The 18763-nt window shown below is 33.5% G+C and overlaps 1 long non-coding RNA gene across 1 annotated transcript; it reads left to right on the top strand.

Annotated features, from left to right (window-relative positions):
• The first annotated feature begins 6074 nt into the window (after positions 1 to 6074).
• Positions 6075 to 18209, top strand: LOC119188630. The gene is made up of 2 exons (XR_005111975.1): positions 6075 to 6463; positions 18086 to 18209. It is a non-coding gene; the product is annotated as an uncharacterized LOC119188630 (long non-coding RNA).
• Positions 18210 to 18763: the final 554 nt, after the last annotated feature.

The raw sequence follows: 18763 nt of genomic DNA, 5'->3' as shown, positions 1-18763 counted from the left end.
TTTCTTGACATAATTATATCTAAGATGGTGAAGAACTAAAACTAAAAGTGGCTTAATTCATACTTTTTGTATTTGTCAATTAATGAGTCCTTGCAGTAAATCAATGATTTAATTTATATGGTTTGTTAGATTACATGGCATAACGATGTTTAGTTTAGTAAATAAAAGTGACAAAAAATATGTACTTGTGTGTATCTGTGGTTAGTCTGTATTTAAAGGGTTATTGTAACCATAAAAATATTAAATGGTCTTTTTTTGCGGTCAGGACTTGGGATAAGTTTTTCTCTTGGATTTATTGTAAATTTATTATAATTCTTAATATCTAATTTACCTAATTTTACTATACACTAGCTTTTGCTCGGAACTCTCCTGAAAAATCCTGTCATATTTTCGTGGGTTAAAAAGTAAATAGCACTCAGGAGTAATATAGCTAGCTATTAGAGTAAACATTTCATAATTGGTATAGTAGTTCTTGCGATTAGTATAAAAAACAAATTACCTCTTCTGCTTTTCATGATAGTATCGATTACTTCAATTGTTTCCAATTACTCTTGAGAATATTATATACTTACTGGTTTAGAAAATAAAAAATTACATAGTAGACTTATTGGATAGAAATTATTTTGTTAGTAAAATGATTATTTATTTATTTACCTGCATTTACAAAATGTGTTATTTGTTTTATTTTACTATATTACTTTTGGAAGACAAATGGTGTTAAGGGATATTTTCAACAGTTATCAAAAATTTAAGACACAAATTGATGAAAAAAAAAAACTGGTTTTCAGATCTTATCTCAGTTTTCTTATATATTTTGGATGACCAGCACCTCAGTTGGCCTTGTAACCATAAAGGATGCAAGTCTTCGAAATTTTGGGAAAAAATAAATAACCCAATGAAATCTGAATACTAATTTATTTCTGTGTCTAACATTCACATAAATATTGATATAATAATTACAGAAAACCATAGCTATTTGCCATTCAAAATTCTTCAGATTTTACAAAAAGTAGCACATTTATAATTGCCTTAATACACAAACAGTATTAACTGGAGACCTTGACACTTATAGGGTGAGAAGGTGACCGTGTCTCAAAGTTGCAGCAATTTGTTATCATTTAAATGCAAATCCAGTATTTTTTTGAATATTTCAATTTTGTAAGATTTAAAGAAGACTTAATATTTCGTCCTCATTGTTTGCACACTTTTTTCTACTTCATAAATATTGTTAAAAATGTAGATTTAGTATATACTAAATCTACATTTGCCTAACAAGCGTGTAGATACAATTCCTTATTCAAATAGTGTGCAAGGTATTTTGATCAGAATAATACAAGATGGCCTATTTTGTTTCAGGTTGAAATCAAGCCTGAGATGATTGGCCACTACCTCGGCGAGTTCTCAGTCACATACAAGCCTGTCAAGCACGGTAGGCCCGGTATTGGTTGGTGCGCGCAGCTCTAGGTTCATTCCTCTCAAAGTGAGAGCGGGAACAACTTCTTAGGCTAAGCTTAAAATGTGCACAGCGGTACAATAAAGTATCATGGGCAATACATTCTTTTATTTATTTCTTTAAAAATGGACTTTGTCCCGATTTCTTTTATCTGCAGGATAACAATTTTGAGATTGAAGTTTTGTTAAGCAAGTGCAGTTCAGGGAAACAATATCAAAATCATTTAGCAATTTGTGTCACATAGAATATGCAATTCGAAGTGTTTTTATGCGCCATATAGAAAAATGTCGATATGCCCCTTTTAGCATAAAAACAATTTCAGTTTGCTCTTTGAGTTAATTATGAGATTAAAATTGCAATGATGCAAATTGTACAAAAAATGCAAGCTGCGAGCAAAAACGTAGTTCGTAACAAAAAGTTTTCTTTGAAATAAAATTATTTGACTGTGTCGATATAATTTATGTTGCGCTCAGTTACACCTGGGGAATAACCATTGCCGATATAAAAGTTCCACTGTGTGATGTAATGAAAAGTAACTTATGTTTTTGCTAATGATTCAAAGTTACTCCATACCAAATTTTATCAAAATTATTTCAGTGCTTTTGCCATTAAAACATAATTAAGACAGTTACTTTGGCATTTATAAGTATGTGTGAATCTAAAGTAAACAATGCAAGCACTCACGGCTTTTATCCCGGAGTAGGCAGAGGCACAACTTGTGCACCCGCTTAGGGTCGTGTATATTCCGTCCTTTAATGTCATAGGGGGCAAGCCTATAGCCATTTTAGGTACAAATCCCATACTCCGTGCTGATACAATGCAGACAAACCCAAATTCCCGACCCGAGACACTATTAAACAAGAGCGCAAATTGACTTTTATGTATCTATGACTGGGGAAGGAGTCGTGTCCATAAGTAGTATTCTATTTTGTCTGCGATTATCGTAGGTACTTTAAAGTGATCGCGGCGCACTATACCTACATAATTAGATTGCAAATTATTTGGCTTATTTGTTAGTTTTGGTATTGAAAAAAATCCTGGCTATTCAAGTTTATGAAATACAGTACCTACCTACACGAAAATGTTGTGTATCAGTGACAAATCACCTTCTAAAGTTTAATACATAGTTTTGCCTAAGAATTTTATCTAGAACCTCTTCACAACTCATACATAATATGCACTCGAACTAAACCGAGGGGAGGATATATAGAAAAGTGGCTACTTCGTTATAATACCCTGTCCCTAATTTATTCCTAAGGTTGCGCGTGGAGACAATCCCAAGGCATTTAACTTGAGGGATGTCCTGAAATACAGAAATTGATAATCAATTGATTCGAATATTGCATAGCGTTTCATTGCGTACGGCCAAGTACGAATACTGCGCTAAAAATCGGTTTGATCACCGGTTGGCGCAAATTGGTATTGGGTTTTTGCTCAATATCTACTCGTGAGGATCGAAAAATTAAGTATATTTAGTAAATGGCAATAGGTTTGCCCTCGCTCCTTGCTCCTTGCTCCCTATTACAAGATCTTTAACATAGTTGGAGAAGTGAAGTGAAATAGAAGTGTTACGCCTCTGGTAGGTACTAGGTATTGCAGCCAACGCTTTAGGGTCTCTCATGGCGATAGGGTGCCCTGGACTTTAGAATGGCTTAAGCTTGATGCATTAACTTAAACTCAATCGCCAGTTAGCCATAATCGAAGCATACGATAACTTTTTCTAAAAAAAAATGTAAACCTAAATATAAAGGTGGCCACCATAAGGGACGGAGCGTCTGGATAGCTGTCAGGCTTGCACCTCTGCCTACCCTCGAAGACGTAAAGAGGTCTCATGCTAGGAGTGTGGAAAGTGGACGTAGCATTGCCAATTTATGCTCCCGAAAGTGCAACTGGAGCTGCACCTAATATCTACACTTGACACAATACTTGTTTTCATCCAATGATAAATGTTATTGTGGTATATATTATATATAGGCAGCGCGGGCGTACTTAAATACCTACCTACGGGTTAGAGGGCAAAAGTATCATAACATGAATCATGAATCAAAAGATATACGTCATTGAATAGTATTATATACGTATACCCGTATTTACGTCGAAACTACGGCTCATATTTTGTGAATCATTTTGTTAACTTGGTCATACAATAAATTAATTGATGGACATTCTGGATTGAGTTTCAGAGAAATCTATGTTGTAGCTATTCTTGTGTACATACGATGTATATTGATTATCTCTGGCAGTTCATTCAGAATGGGTCATTATGAGGGCATTACAAGAACGCTAGTGACAGTTTTCAGTTTCCTGTGGAGTCATGGGGTTATATTTAAAATGCTGTGTGTTAGATGGATAACATTTGCTCTTGGCATACCGTAAGGCGCACAATATTGACAACACGATTTGCGAATCACAGTGAATCATAACTTATGAATAACTGCATATTTCAAATACCTAACTATACATTTTCTAAATAAGAATTTGGCACAAAGTTAATCATCTCCTAATTCATAAAGTTCCTGCAATGTAGTTTACTCAGGATTTTCGAATTTTAGGAATGTAGATGCTCACGAGACATTATGATTCCTTGCCATTAAGTGATTAACCGGCTCGTTGATTTTATTATTTTATACTTACAGAGTAATGTGTATCCCTAAAGAACGATTTTTGAAAATGTTATGTACCGTATGTGTATTCAACTACGATTAGATTACACAGAGTGGTACTTCCCGGTACGCAGGTTGTACCTATAACTACATATATGTTGTTATAAAAAATTAATACAACACTCATAGATCACCCAGTACGAACCAATTAAAAATATTTATCTATGGTCCGGAGACCACAGGCAAGAATATTGCGGGGTTAATAGGAGTGCACTACCAACCATGGCTCTTCAACGCCGGTCCGTCATCATTCGCAACCAGCGAGGACCGGAGAAATCCGGTCGGAGCCAATATCACCCAGAATCGACGACGCCAAGACTTCGCTCCATCGTTTATTTGTCGAACGGCCCTTTTTTGTCTCGCTGCCTATTACCCTAAATGGACTTACGAATTAGTCTTATTGGTATTACGGACATTTGAATTTCAGCAAAGGTGTACTCGTGGTTTTATTTAACTATTAAGTATTACAAAAGCTATACTAAAATTTGAAAACGGGAAGCTTTTTATACATGCATATACCTCCAACTGACAGTACGTACCTACTTAACACATAATCCTTTAAGGATAGGTCACCGTCTTGATAACTTTACAACGTGAATAAAATTTTAACCGTCACGATCGGCGTTAGGTATTCTGGCGTCACTGTGGAGCACTTTTTTGTGCACCTTTTCCCAGCGATTTTTAGGTCCCAAGTCTCAACTAAGTATATTTTACTTGGAAAAGTATTAGGTCGATAGTGACATATAAATCAGAACTTTTGGCGCCCATCTTAGACCTTGGCATCTCCCCTAGGACATAGCGGTCCGTGAGACCGGTCGATCCACCTCATCTTAAAACCTGTGCTGGATGCCAGCAAAATCCTGGGTTCGACCGAGATCGGATTCTGCTTGTTTCGTGCTTTAAATATATTACACTCCAAGGATTAGAATTCGTTCGCAATATATCGATAAGTTCACTGTCTATTAGATCGGAAACAAGTATTGACTCATGACACACAGTAGGAATGACAGTAAGCATACATTATTTTAAATTATAAAACTGGGCATGTGTATAACAGACATGATGTATCCTTGTACTTCTTGATCTATACTATTTTTGTGATATTTATTGCAAATACAAAAGACTAAAGGTATCCCGTTAATATCATGTGACCTATAGTAACGCGTACTTATTATTTTCCAGTTAATGGCGGTTACATTAGAACGTTGACTTCATCGTTTAACCACGCAGAGAAAACATTTTGCGTTAATTCAGAATCATCTCCTCCATCTTAATTTGTTTAATTAATTCGCATGCTGACATATATGAAGACTTTGAAGTAAGTACCTATAACATTGTTTATCATATACCTAACATATAGAATGTTCCTTATGGGTAAATTATTAATTATAGGTACTTACACATTAAACATATTGTCTATATCACATAAAAATAATATGGAGAACTTTAGGTAATGAACAATAATTTATCTATTATCCGCTTATAAATGTGACTAAAAAAGTAAATTCTTATACAAAAGAAATAAATATGGTTATGGTTTATGGCAAATTTTATTCAAGATGAAACAGTACAAGGGCCTAGGTGTTTCGTAATATCCTTATTTTTTTTACATTTACATGTTATTACGATACCTGGTGAATTATGAATAAATTCTGTATTTTAAATTCTATAAAGTTCTTTAAATTAGGTAGATCCCCTACCTACCTTATTAAAGCTAACATTGAATTATATATTTTTGTTTATTCTTAGTTTTGTACATTCATAATAACAATCCCACACAGGTTATTAAAGGCCGGTGCCCAACTGCCGTAAAATTGTTGGAGATATTACGTACTCGTACGTGTGTTTAAACATATTTTATAACCAATTCACTTCAGTATATTTCAATGTAATATAATGTACGAGAATGACTAAAAATAAACACTGCCTACTATCCATAAGCAAAGCAACGAAATAAAGTTCAGTTAGATTCGAGTGCGGCGTTGCTGAAACTGGCAGATATCTTGCACTAACTAGAAAGAATAATTGTAATTAAAATCGGTGGCTGTTATAACATAAGGGCGCTTCGCATTTATATAGACTCGGGGCGCAGGCTTCGCGGCTCTGAACGTGTGGCTGTGCGGCGGGCCGCACGCGCCATCGCAGGTTTTAATTCTATATCGTGCAGTGAATATTTTATTTTCATCGTTATAATACCGTATAAAATTATAAATCACATGGTTATTGTTAAATTATGCGCGTTTAGTGTCATTTTTTTTTAATCAGTGTTTGTGGTGAAATAAAATTGTGATCGTATCATATCTCTTTAAAAGTAGCAACGTTTGCATGCTGCAAACAGTACGTTAAGGTGGGTAAAAAAACAGTAGTGTTATCAGATGTGTTACAATTTATTAAATAAATTAAAATTTCTTTACGCTTCAAATTATGATATTTACTAAAATGTTAATTCAATAACGTAATTGAGAGGCAGGTAAATAAGATCATGCAACCTTATATTTTACTGTACCCTGTGGTGGTGAAATAAATGCAGGTAGACACCTTTTAAATATGTTTACGCAATGAATTATGTTTAAACGGCAGTCAATTAATACATTAAATGAACACATTTAATGCGTTTCAATATTAGAATACTGGTGTACAGGCATTAGGCACTAGCCGCATCTACAACTTAATTAACAATGCCGTTAATCGAACGATTTGACGTACCTATTTGGGGATTTCTGTGCAGAATTTATATAAAACAGAGGTTATGTAAATAAATATACTGAATTCTGTTGAAGTGTTACAAGATAATGATTGACACTCTTAAAGATAACGGTAACTGACTGACTTCTTGGTATTGTGCTTACATTAAAAATAACTAAATTCCCCTTTGTCTACTTATACACATTTAAGTACAACATTAAGTAATTAGGAACATAATTTTTTTCTCCGTACACTTAAATATTTCAATAATTAAATACAATGTTGTCACAAAATATTAATTTCACTTAGATATTAGGTATGTAGTAAACGTCGTAAATATTTTCTTTGTAGAAATGTAGATACTTAATCTACTTATTAGATTTATAAAAGGACCTGATATCAATAATTAATAGTTATTTTAATACAGATAGGTATTGTTTACAAAGCAGTGTTTATTTTAAATAATATGTACCTAAATTATATTAGATTTTGTATTTCGCATAAAATAATTATCGTAATTACTTATAGAAATTTTGAAATCCAAAAAATAAAGCCTACGAATTTTTCAATACGTTTCAATCAATTATTTGGTATGATAAATGTTAATAAGCAAATACTTATTATAATTGATGCATTAATTCATGGATATATGTCGACAAAATACAAGTTTAACTATATCTTCGCTAAGCTTGCAGACTGTAGAAAGGAACGAATATTGCGTCTATGGACATTTCTTCATTGTTGCGTAGGTAAATTAAATCAGGCTAAATTTTTACAGCTTACCTTAACTTAGTCCCGACATACAGCACGTTAAAGAATCAAATTAATTTATTTAAAAACTGAACAATTTATTGAGCTATTTAAAAATAGGTACAAAACAATAAATATAGAGACGTTGCTTCAATTAACACGGCGGTCAAAGCTAGAAAATAAGTGAGAAATTACAGAGTATTATTCTATAGAAAACTTTTTCAGGACTGCTAATTTGCACAAGTTGTATTTATTACCTCAGCAGAGACAGTACTACGTAGTAGAAGGTGGGTACTGCGAAGCACTATTATGTGTATCTACTGTAATCATAGATACAATGTTTAGGAAAACAAAATCAAACATGTAAACAAAGAATACCCTACCAATAAATCTTTTCAGATCTGTCATTCACATTGCATGCAATAGAGGCAGATAATTATAAAATGGGCTATTTGATATTATAAATTTGTTTAAATTATACTTTATTTGCCCTGAATTTCTGGAATATAGAACTTTTAAACAAATGCGAGATATCAAATTTAAATTGTGAGAGTAAATCTGAAATACAATAAAAAAAAATGTTTTAGTAATACAATAAAATGAAAAGAAGTATAATTTTGTATTTCGTGCTACGGTATGTTTTCCGTGCTCCGAATGGCAAACATTATGATATTTTTCCTTAACAACATTTAAACATCGAGTCATTTGGATTTTATTAAGGGCGTACACTAATATATAAAAATATAATATCGTATTATTTTTGTCACAATAATAACAGTCAAAATAAATAATTTCGGTCCATCGAATATTTTTACTACTAAGCTGAGACTTGTAATAGATAATAATAGGTACATATATTACGAAACAAATGTTACACTCGAGTAGTTTCACATTCATACAATATAAGTAATATCATGTTTACCTAGTTGTGACTTGTGAGCAATTATTCGCGGTACATTAGGATTATTAATTTATTAATTTTTATATTTCAATGACCTTCAATCCTTGGCATTAAATATTGCCTAGAGGGAGAAAATAAGATGACTTATCAATATATTACTAGTAAATTGAATTTTATTTAGGTTCATCGTATTAAAGGAAATGACAATCTGATATAAACCTGGATAATATTAATCTATTCGTTGTCTGAATCAGTTATGCACGAGAATGATCTCAGTTCTTGTGCCTTTTTGCAATAATATTCTGTACTTATATCAAAGATATGTATATATTTAGGCATCATATTTACTTGTAATTTTAGGGAACGTTTATCTTAGTTCTTAATATCTATTTGAGAGAAGTAATATGATTGTGCGTAGTGTAATGTGTTCATAGTTTACATTGCTGTAACGACCTATCGGTCACGGTCTTTGAGGCTATTTCTGATTCGTAAACTTGGAGATGTGTTCTCTAATTTTAAATTACGTCCTTCGTAGTTGTGTAAGGCTCGTTTCTGAAACCAATAACGGGATTACATACGCATATGAATTGAATTCATACCAAATCTAAAATTAGAGAAATAAAAGTCTACAAAGACTATCTTTGCTAGGCGTTATCTTTACGTATTAAAAAACAAGGTTCTCTACCACGACTGTCTGTTTGTCTGAACGCGATAATCTCAAAAACTACGGAATAAATTAAGATGAAGTCACGAGCAAAAGTTAACATATATTATATACATAACTCTTCTTGTGGACAACACACAACTCTATTGGAGATATTATCTACATTTCTAAATGTAAAGAAATAGGTATGTCTTAATCAACAAATATTGATACATAATGACAATAAAAACCTACTTATAGCATTGTGCAAACCAGACGATCTTATCATAGGATGGAAATGCTGTTATGTGTGAACACCTAAGGAATTAACAATATACGATTCCTAACAAAAATAATATTCATCCGGAAATAAGTCAAATAGTTTAAATTAATGCTTATTGTCCTTAGTCTTCATATTTAGATTAATTAGGAAAAATCTTAGTAGGAAATTAGATTACTTACCTATATGGAATCTCCAAGCAAAATTATCTATATATTATTTCTTTATAAATATTAAGGTAAGTACTTATATTATTTTTAAGGCTCTTTGTTTACATTTTTATACATACCTTTTATAAAAAACAAAGCATATACAAATTAAAAATTGAATCAACCTCTGATGGCGTAGCTCACGATCCAAGTCACCGGCGGTTAGGGATTCAAAGTGAGGAATCCCCACACAATGCATGCTATGTCCAGTCATACTGCCTTCTGCATCAGGCCTCTGAAATAAATATTTATTACTAGCTTCCGCTCGCAGCTTCGCCCGCGTGGATTTCGGACTTCAAAAATGGAGCCGGTCGCGAACGTTCGAGAATGTTCGTTTTACGAAGCTACTCGCTAGGTGATTCGCTAGACTCTAGGTGCCAAGCAAGCCGCCTGCCTGTGCGTTCGCGACCTTATATATATACAAAAATAATCCTTATAGCATGATTCAGTAATCACGCATGATGGCTTATTATTAGCGTATTTCATGTATAACTTTGGTGTTTCTATACCGATTTCTATGATTCTTTTTATGGAATATTTAATAATGTTAACTTTTTAATTAGGGATGACTGAGAGTGTTATAAACGTAAGAGTAGACAAATATAATGAGAAAGCTTCGAACTGCTAAGCTATCGGGAGTTACACGTGTTATTGTGAGTCAACCATAAAAGATAGACATATGTTGTCGTGGGATATTTTTTACATAATTTTAAGGAGAACATTTCCGTCATACATGATTTCCGTGTAGCTTTAACCATTAAGGTTGCACACGCGACGGAAGCTTAAAAAATGGAGTAATTTCTCCCGTTTTCCCAACATTTCCCTTCACTGCTCTGCTCTTATTAATTGTAGCGTGATGAAAAGTATACTATAACCAGCACAGGAGTATGTCAAATAATTGTACCAAGTTTCGGTAAAATCCGTCGAGTAGTTTTTGTTTCTATAACGGTTATACAGACAGACAGACAGACAGACAAAAATTTTACTAATTGCATTTTTGGCATCAGTATCGATCCCTAATCACTCCCTGATAGTTATTTTGGAAATATATTTCATGTACAGAATTGACCTCTCTACAGATTTATTATAAGTATAGATAGATATAGATTAAGTATGTCATGTAATTTTACTTCATAATATAATATCCACAGCTATTTGATGTTCTCTTGATTTTTTTTATTGCGACATTGTGATATAAGATAAATCAAATAACTTAGCAGCAGTTAATGAATTTTGCGTAATAAATTGTTTTGTAATATAATAATGATAAAACGATTTAACCAAACCCTCAGTAAAAATCATTGGGGTTTGCCGGCCTTGACGTGCTGATTCAACAGGGTTTAGGAAATTACAGATTGATTGCTGGGATTTTACTTACGCATTCAACTGTGTTAATTCCGTATGACATCTAAGAACCCGGGATTCACTAAGACAAAGTGCCACATATTACTGGAACTACTCTAGCGTAGCAACGTCATGACGGTATAAATCCATACTTCCATGCCATGGTATAAAACAAAGTCGCTTTCTCTGTCCCTATGTGTGCTTAAATCTTTAAAACTACGCAACGGATTTTGATGCGGTTTTTTTTAATAGATAGAGTGATTCAAGAGGGAGGTTTATATGTATAATAATAACATCCATTAAATAGTTAGCATTGCACCCGTGCGATGCCGGGGCGGGTCGCTAGTATATTATAAATGCGAAAGCATATCTTTATCTGACTGTTACGCTTTTGAAATGGGTATAGAGATAGTGTGACTACCTGCGATCCACATGGGCTACTTCTTATCCCGGAAAAACTTTTTCACGCGGGCGAAGATACAAGCAAAAGGTAGTCCTTTCCATAAATAAGAATGTAACTTTCTGTCTGTTGTGCTTTTACATCTAAACTACTGAACAAATTTTAATGAAATTTGATACGGAATAGTAAGAACGTACGTTAAATTTTATCCCGGAAAATACATAGCGGGACTTTTATCAAAGAAAACCTTTATCTTGTTAGCGAAGCCGCGGGCAAGATCTAATTTAATATAATTCCTATGAGCGCCTTCATAGTATTGCAGCCATACATTTTCTTAAGAAAACTGACTAAAACGCGATCATAAGTAATTTGTATAAGCATGGTAGTAACTTAATCTACATCATTTATACGACGTTCAATTTATACTATCTACAGAGGTAGTGTACTATACTATTACAGCTCATCCATAGATATTATTTCATAACTTAAAAGATAATTAGCACTAATCGATAAATCGGTCGTTACGTGGAATGCGGGGATGCCCCGCTGGTCAGATATTGGAATTAGTCAGTTAAGGTTTTAACGTGTTGGAACTCTGCGTAAGTGAAAGACCAATTAAATTCCCCGGTGACATTCAGAGTTCGTGAAGTACTCTTCTCCTTATAAGCAAAATATGGTTATTTTCGATAAACCGTGGACGACTATCAATCATCTTCTTCAAAGCGTGAGAGACGGCTCCAGAGTACGGAAGGGCAATTTAGCTGTAGAATCGTCATTACATTGCCATAGCGAATAAGTAGCCTATCTTAGTGGTTGGTCAATGAAGTTTATCAGTTTTTTATTGTAGGATGACTTCAGTATGCACGAGTGTGAGCCACTTTTCGCGATGTCACCTATCTGTGAGGAAATTGCCTTAGTTGCGAGGATTGCTTCCAACAACTCAATGTGGCAGTAGCTTTATTAATAAACCTATACAACCAGAACAATTTTCAACTCTGCCTAAAGCATCAATAACTTTAAGGAAATTGTCGTGTTATTTCTACACTTATTTCTTCAAATGTGTAAGATCTACTATAGGAAAAGGTAGGTACGGAAAAGTACTTAATATTTTGTGCGTTTCGAGAATTCCCAGTCGTATTATTACATCGCAAAAAATGTGTAGTCTTACGATAGAATTATACTCCGATATACAACTTATTTGGAATGTTGGTGGAGGACAGAGAGAAGAGATTTTTCTTTGCATCACTTCCGTAAATACTCGTAGGAGGGCTAACCATTGGAGCGAAGAAGTATCAAGGTTGACTCTGACACGTGACAAAGCAATGCCCTGATCAAAAGAATGAAATACGATCGTTTTATGAACCATTGCTGGTCTTTTCTAAAAGAGATAGTTGTAAATGTTCTATTAATTTTGCTCGTATAAATTATTGTCAGTGGTATTACGTTGTGCTCTACATGCGTAAAACTATGCCATATAATATAGATGCTAACAATTATAAATGTATGTTATTAACGATATAAATTGAAATTAACGATATTACGGACCTTAATTACAACATAATAAGCTTTTTACTGCAATGCCAATGATCACATCAAATATTTTCATACAATATACATGATCATGTAGAAGTATTGACAGACAAAGTAACCAGGTCAATGGTCTTTGCTTATAAGCTCTCAAGTTAATAAATTTTATGTAACCCACTTTTTTGTATATTTCTCAACTAGGTTTTAAGAACTTATTTTATGTATAGAAAATAAAACAGTCTTAATTTGACATGAGAAATATTGCTATTTTGAGTCAAACTTAGCTCGTTCGAATGGCAGTCTAGACTGTTTATATAATCGGTCACACAAATAAACGATACATATTACGAGCTCTTTTCAATTACACATAAGTAATTGTCATTTTATCAGTGTTGATAGAAACATTTCTAAGTAATATTTGTATATTTTTGAATAGATATAGCTATGTAAAATCAATCAAGTTTGATTACCCCAATGTAAAAGAAAATTGTATGTAATAAACACGAAAGCGGTAATCATTTTTTGTTTCAAATCCAGGTGCGAACCAATTAGCTGCCCACAATATTTTTCATTTACTTAATGTTGTATGTGAATAGATACGTACCAAGCCTTAGGAAAGCCTTCCACTCACTTATTAAACCACTGGGCACATACCACGCCCAGTCCACCCTACAGAATAGATCGCAATTTGTTGTCATGAGTTGTGTATACATTTTTGTATGTAGGTGTATATCTATTCTAAATATATTATATACATAATATAAGCCAAAACTGTACCTATAGATAATATTAGGTTTAATACATACCCATTAGAAGGTAGCTTGTATTACGGAAATATTTGTATAATTTTTTTTCGTTATTATTTGTGGCACTCTGTAGTTTAATGTTTTGATCATGCAGTTATATTCTGTTAATTAAAACATGAAATATAATAGTATGATGAAAATGTTTTTTAGAGATACTTAACTGCAAAACATATTTATACGTGTTTAGAGAAAGATTAATTTAATGTAATATTTATTTATTCGTAAAATTTCTGTATTTCATTCAGTGAAACTACCAGGCACTATTTACTTAATAAGTATTTTTTTATTTAAAATTTTCCTATCGTTAATATAACATAGCTTGATCAGAGGTACTATAACCATTTTCGTTATTTATTTTTTTATTGGAATAAAAATTAATGTTCAAAACAAAACTTATTTTAGAAATAGTAACAGTCCTGTATAGGACGTAGCATGTTTTCTTGTCAATAGTATAAAATATGGCGATATTACCGGTCTAAACCGGTAATATCGCCGTGCCAGTTCCCTTTTACAATTGTTAAAGCTAATAGAAATTAAAAAAATATATGACAATTTCATATCCTAACGATACGTCTATCGCTCAGATATGTCATATTCATACACAACGTTAACGTTAACGATCGTAGAAAAGGCAGCACAGCCAAGACCCCGGTAGGTATGTTGATACCTAATCATATAAAATGATACCTACAACAGAATAAATTAAGGGCGACGCACATTACCGTGTCATTCTAATAATAATTATGGTTGACAAGCTCACGTTTTGTTAAAGATAATGTTAAAAGCAATTAACTAGAAATACTCGAGAGTAGGAAATAAAACAACTTGTGGACACCTCTCATTGAAGTGATAGGCTTAGTTTAATGATAACGTAATTGTCTCAAGTGATTTTCATATCACTTCCTGGTGTAATCTGGCTTAAACTAGTATGGTTTACGGCTTTCTTGGCGAAAGGTGTGCGGTACTTACGTAATGTCTGCTGATTTTTAAATAATAAATGTGTTAAAAGTCTTTGTTTAGTGACATTTTATACGAAAATGTTAATCATAAATAATATGTAAGTAATTCAGCTTATATCGGCAATAACAAATAAAAGTAGATAATTAATTTAAAAAATAAGATTGTATTCCAGAAATTAACATTAATCAGTTTTATAATACCGAGATTAGCTCCAAGAGATCTAACGAATACCTGTTAAATAAAGTAGTTTACGAAACTAGTTCCTACGCCACAGAATTTATATTGAATACAGTGTATTGATGACGTAATCTTCCCGCCCTAGTCGCGCCCTACAACCATCAACAAGTGTGCCTACAACAGGTTGAATTTGCCTTCAGTATTACAATTTCATTGGTTCTTTTTTGGGTCATGAATGTATTGTTTATATTGGTATTTGACTGATGTACGATTGTATGAAGATCATTGACTGTAATATGAGTATGTTCATATTAGGTAGATGTATGTCTGTGTGTATTCATTTTTATACAGTATAGTGTAGAATTTAGAAAATGTACTGATATCGCAGGAAACATGCGTTATATAAAAGAATGTTGTAAACATAGTATCGCGTCATTCAAAAGATAGGTATATTAAATTTTGTTTGGTTGAAACTAATTTGACATAAAAGAAATACCTAATATGTCGAGTATTTAATTTGAGTACTTAATTTAATATACCTATTATGAAAACTAAAACCTCCCATGTCTCATTTCAAGTTATACCTAATTATTTCTATAGGGCAATAAAAACGCAGTAAATTGTCAAAAAACAAGTTTCGAATGGATAATATATTATATTTCAGCAATAAAATCCTGTACAGTTAGATTTTTGCATAAAATCGTAAATTTAGAACAAAATAACTGCTTATCATTTTTATCTAGGGTAATATACCAAACCACATCATATCCTTCTCGTCTTCTTTTAATGCCGATTCATGTTACAATTTGTCTACTATCATTCATAAACTTACACAATATCAGAGATTGTGGATGTGTGTATGAAAGAAAAAAAATATTTGGGACAGGTCGATAGTAGCTTATAGCATACCGTAATGTAATGCTTCTAATGTGTAAAAGAATTTTCAGACTCGCAGCTTGGTTTCATATATAAGAACACTTAAATAAACAAACCTTTTTTTCGAATTCAAATATTAGTATAATATAGCCTTTGATAATTGGGTGTATTCATTGACAATTCAATCTAATGAGGTAAAACTTTATAAAACCAAAGCTTATTATTTTGGTATTAAACTTTCCATACTCAAGTTATCTAAATTATAAGACCCGTTTTGTTTTTTTTTTCTGGCGGGGAATAAACACTTTATTATCATCTAGACGAGCATTGGACTAAGCCCCTAACCCCTGTATATCCTATATCGGCATACCAACCAATACCTACCCGCGGTGGTCTTCTTCAGCGCATACGGGACGACTCTGGATTATCTTGTTACAATAAGATAAATTGTTAGACCCTGAGGTTTTATAAATGAGTCATTTAACAAAATTCTTACCGTGACAAAATAATAGCAGATCTCTTTCAAACCGCGGTGGCAATTTAGCAAAGCGTATCACCATGGGCAAATTATAGGAATTACACAGTAGTTAAACTGGCTGCATTATGCAGAAACTACAGCAATATAGTCGAGGAATGTGTGAATGGAAATCATTTGCTGTTTTATAATGGTTGATGGTTTGTAAACTGTAATTTACTCTATAGTTTATATAACCTATGTCAGGGAATATGTTACCTATTTTCCTTTCACTCGCTCTATCGAGGAGTCACCACAAAGGGAAGGATTTGTCATACTTTATGACCAGCCACTTGCTTGACCTCAATCCTCACTGGAGGATTCACTCCCGGGCAATATGTGTTAGACAAACTTCCACAAACTGTTGCCTGAGCTCATTTTCGCACACAAGACCAAAGAGATGACATATGTCATAGTACTTAAAATAAATCTTTGCCTTGGAAATTTTTGATAAATTACGAATTTAAAATATCTGCACTTTTATGAAAGTTTTTGGTGGCACAACTCTTTTTAGGAATTGGAAAGGGAAGGACAAAGGCTACTTTTTGTTTGAATTTTTTATTCAATTTTTTAAGTAATGGCGCTGGCTTCATACAATGTTTTGGGGACTTTTGTAACGGGAAAGGCTTTTCACGCAAGCGAAGCCGCGAGCAACACCTACTGTAAACAAAAAGCGTTAAAAGTATTATTTTCCTTAAACACGGGGAAGAACTCGATTGTATCTACGATTTGTTTCGATCTATAATTTACAAATAAAAATGTCAGGGAGCCAAAATTATGCGACTTACTCCCAGGGACACCTAGTTCAAGTTTATTTATGCAATAAAGGTACGGCGAATTGTATAAACGAGCCACGTGGAATGAATGGCGTGCGAGTAAACACAGATTTAGTGCCGCCGCTCCGCTGTCGTAACCTTTTGGAGCTCGGCCAGAATTTCCTCCTCCTAACCGTCGATACGTAAGATGAACTTGAAGTCATGCTAATTACGCGATATCTGACAATTTCAAATATTTTATGTTTTATCATTGTATTCAGGTCTAATTACCCAAATCCTTTTTTGTACTTACATTAGTATCTACTTTAAAGTTTGAGAAAGGGATATATTGGAATAAAACAAAACTTTATGCTATTAACTTTAAGAATTCCATAATAACGGACCGGTTACTGATTCAGAATATAAACGAGTAGTATAGAGATGCAAGAATGGCGACAGTAGCACGCATATGTCTGACGCGGTGGCGGGCAGGTTTCCCGCGCTACCGGCGTGAACTGGCGCGAACCGCTTGCAAAGCCTTCGCACTGACAGTTGCCACCGTAGCCATGCACGTCACTCGCCTCGTAAGCTCGTTCGTGGCTGTCAAGCCAGATCAATTGCGGATACCCAATGGCAACGGGTTAACTTCAAATTTAAAACGGCCGATGATGATACTATAAAATTTTCTAAACTCTACAATATGGTTCACCAACGACTTAATTGAAGCACTGTAGAAATTGTTTTTACAGGTTAGAATGTCGCAAATATATAATCTTCTCGGGGAATATGTGTTAGACTATAAAACGACGAGACGGGCTTGCCGTTTGCCCGATGGTAAGCGATATGACATCCCATAAACAGTAGAAACACCATCCAACACCTTGAAATATAAGATATCGTTTGGTATTCCACTGCGCTCGCCATCCTGCGACGTGAGATGTTAAGTCTCATTATATCCAGTAGTTACACTGGCTACAATGCCCTTCAAACCGGAAAACAACAATGACGACACACTGTTACTTGGCGGCAGAAATAGACATTGCCGTGGTACCTACAGGCGGACTCTCACATATGAGAGGCCTGCCACCATTAAAAATACGAATGACTTTTTGTTATCAATGTAGTAAAAATTAACATTTCAGGCGTAGTGTGAAGAAAATTATGTGGCTGGGGATCGAGCTATAAACTTCCTACATCAAGTAGTATCGTATAAGAGTAGCTTCCGGTAGTCCACCGAACTGACGTTTCTAAGATGAATGACGAAAATAGGTAAGTTACTATGGCATATTAATATATACTAATACTATACTAAGGGCCGGTTCCACAACTGAGGTAAACGGCGAATATAATATAAGGCGTCAAAATAAATAAGTCAAGCTCCCAAATAAATGGCAAGCAAAAAAATGCAGTCAGCATTAACTGCCTTATACGTTAACTGGCGGATAATATACTTGAACATTGTGAAACAGACCCTACCTGTAGTCTTTATCGTGCAGTATACGAATATTGATTCTGGAAATATTAAACAACGAAATAATTAGTCATTTGGTACAAAATAGATAAATTTCTAAACCTTCAATGGTATTTAAGAAAAAGAAAGAGATAAATAGTTAAATACAAAAAAGCCAAAATTCACATTCTTCACATTAAACATTGCATGTTAATATGATTTCTAGAGGACGGATATAGGCTAGTATGGGAGGCAATCTATAATAACCATAGAAAATAGTTTCAAGTATAATAAATTAAACTTTAAATACATAAATAATAATAAAATATTACTTTAATAACGCATGTAGATCCAAAATTGTGATTAAAAC

The sequence above is a fragment of the Manduca sexta genome, chromosome 8 (assembly GCF_014839805.1).
Source record: "Manduca sexta isolate Smith_Timp_Sample1 chromosome 8, JHU_Msex_v1.0, whole genome shotgun sequence".
Taxonomy (NCBI): Eukaryota; Metazoa; Arthropoda; class Insecta; order Lepidoptera; family Sphingidae; genus Manduca; species Manduca sexta.
This window is presented reverse-complemented; position numbering and strand designations above follow the sequence as displayed.